This window comes from Magnolia sinica, chromosome 15 (genome assembly GCF_029962835.1).
Source record: "Magnolia sinica isolate HGM2019 chromosome 15, MsV1, whole genome shotgun sequence".
In the NCBI taxonomy this organism is placed as follows: Eukaryota; Viridiplantae; Streptophyta; class Magnoliopsida; order Magnoliales; family Magnoliaceae; genus Magnolia; species Magnolia sinica.
In genome coordinates, this window is record NC_080587.1 from 10582344 (window position 1) to 10585164 (window position 2821).

Here is a 2821-nt window from a genome sequence, read left to right on the forward strand (position 1 = left end):
ACGGCAGTTTGTGTGACTTAATCAACGGGTTGGAGAGCAAATAAACATTACAGTGGACCTTAAAAAGTTTTTAACAGTGGTTATTCAATCACGTTGTTTTTAGTGGTGGGATTACCGCGGACGCGGATTTCCTGGGAAAGGTTTTGCGGGGAGTTCCTGCGCACTGGGAACAGAGGTGGGCCCACTGCGACGTTTGCGAGAAATCCAACCCATCCATCAATTTTGTGAGATCATTTTAGAATTCGAATCGAAAAAATAAGCAAATCCAATACTCAAGTGAGCCGAAAACGACAGGAATGAATGTCCACGGTTGAAATATTACAGGGGCCACAAAAGTTTTGAATCAAGATAACATTTGTTTTTCAGTTCATCTACGTAGGAATGACGTTATCAACGTCATGGATGGCATGTAAACATCACTTTCGACCCTATAAGAATTTCGTCTTTTCCTCTAATGAGGGCCACTTGAGCCTTGTATCCTTCACCGTTTTCGTTTGAAGTCCTAAAATGTGCTCAAAAAATGGATGAACGGGGTGAATTTATCACAAACATCCCAGTCGGCCTGCAGGAACTTCCTGCGAAATGTAGTGGCAGGAAATCGGCGTCCGGTCAAACTTCCGAATCCTCGGAGTCGGTTTGGCTACTCCCCTGCCACCAGCCAATGCTGGTGGTCGGTGCTTTGTGAGCCTCACCATGATGTATTAGTTTCATCCATTCGGTCCATAAGTTTTTCTAGATCATTTTATTCTATGATACCAAAAATGAAGTATATCAAAATCTCAAGTAGACCACATTACAGGAAACAGTGTTGAATGAACACTGAACATTAAAAACTTTTTGCCGGCCATAAAAGTTTTGGATCAAGTTGATCTTTTTTAGGAAAATGGGCCTTAGGAGGTTTTTAATTGTTGATATCTAATCCCTATTATTTTCCTTTGGTGTGGTCCTTATCCCTCTCATTTTTTGGGTCAAGCCCTAAAATGATATGTAAAAATGGATGAACAGCATGAATGAAACACATACATCATAGTGGGGCCCACAGAGCACTGACCACCAGCCACCAAGATGGTGGCAGGGAAGTAGCCAGTCCGTTTGCCAAATCCAAGCGGCATGTTCGAAGTACATCACGACGCGGATTGCGTTATACCCCGGCTCGTCTCCAGCTGGGAACGGGCAGCACCTCTGAGTAGCCACCTTGATGTATGAGTCTTATCGACACCGTCCATGCATTTTTTCCTATCATTTCAGGGCATAAGCCCAATAACGAAGCAGATCCAAGCCTCAAGTGGGCCACACCGTAGGAAGCAGCGAAGAAAATGATTCTCACCATATAAGCTTGTCTATTGCCCATCCAACCTATTCACAAAGTGACATATACCTGGATGAATAGAAAATACAAATATCAGCTCCATTCAAAACTTCTGTGGTCCCAAGAAGTTTTGGATGGTAAGAAATTAATCCCCATTGTGTAATCCACTGGAGTCTTTGATCTACCTCATTTTTGGGCCTGTAGACTAAAATGATACAAAAAAATAAATAGATAAACGGTGTGGATAAGATTCATACATCACAGTGGCCACTCAAAGCTGCTGCCCGTTCCCAGGTGGAGACGGCTGGGTAGGACGCAATCCGCGTCCGGATTGGCTACTCCCCTGATTGTTGCTCCGTGGCCCCACCATGATGTATGTGATTGTTGCTCCGTGGCCCCACCATGATGTATGTGTTTCATCCACTCTGTTCATCCATTTTTACAAATAATTTTAGCACTTTATACCAATAATGAGAGGGATATAATTCTCAGGTGGACCACACCACAAGAAAACAATAGTGATAGGATATCCACAATTAAAATCCTCCTAAGGCCCATTACTGTTTATTTGACATCCAATCTGTTGATTAGGTCATACAGACCCACTTGAAGGGAAAAGACAAAGATATGCTTGATCCAAAAACTTTTATAGCCCCCAAAAAGTTTTTAATGGTCGACGTTCATTCAATACTTTTTCCTGTAATGTGGTCCACTTGAGATTGGGATATACTTAATTTTTGATCTTATACCATAAAAAGATCTATAAAAATAGATGGACCGCATGGATGAAACACATACATCATAGTGGGGCCCACAGAGCACGGACCATCAGCCATTGGCCAGTTGCAAGGGGAGTAGCCAATCCGTTTCCATGTTCCATATAAGTGCACCTCCATGGGTGGGCCGTCCTTGCTATTGGGCCATGGCATATTCCGTGTGGCCCGCCAGTATCTCCTTACCTTCCACACGTGTAATCGGGACCTTTGCAGCCACAAGCACCATGGGGCGGACTCTGATGTCCGTGTCATATCCACTCCATCCATCCGTTATGGCAGGTCATTCTACTCCATGAGCCTGATCTCCGACGAGATCCAAAACTCAAGTGGGCCACGCCATACGAAATAGTGTGGAAAGAAACACCCACCGTTCAAAATTTTCTAAGCCAAACCGTGATGTTTATATTCCATCCAAGGCGTTCATAAGGTTATTCCCATCTGTATGAAGGGAAAACACAATAATAAGCATGATCCAAAATTTCTATGGCCACTACGAATCTTTCAATGGTAGGCCTTCAATCCATACTCTTCGTATAGTTTCATATATGTCTAATTTTTGTTTATTTGTATTAAAATTATCTGAATAAACGTATGGACGGAGTGGATATAACACGAACATCACGATGGCCCCACACTTTGCAACCATTATTTCTGATCTCACGCGCGCGAGTCCGCTGATCAGGTATGGATATAAGCTCCTCGCAATTGCTTCCCTCTCAATTGTCGCTCTCTCCCT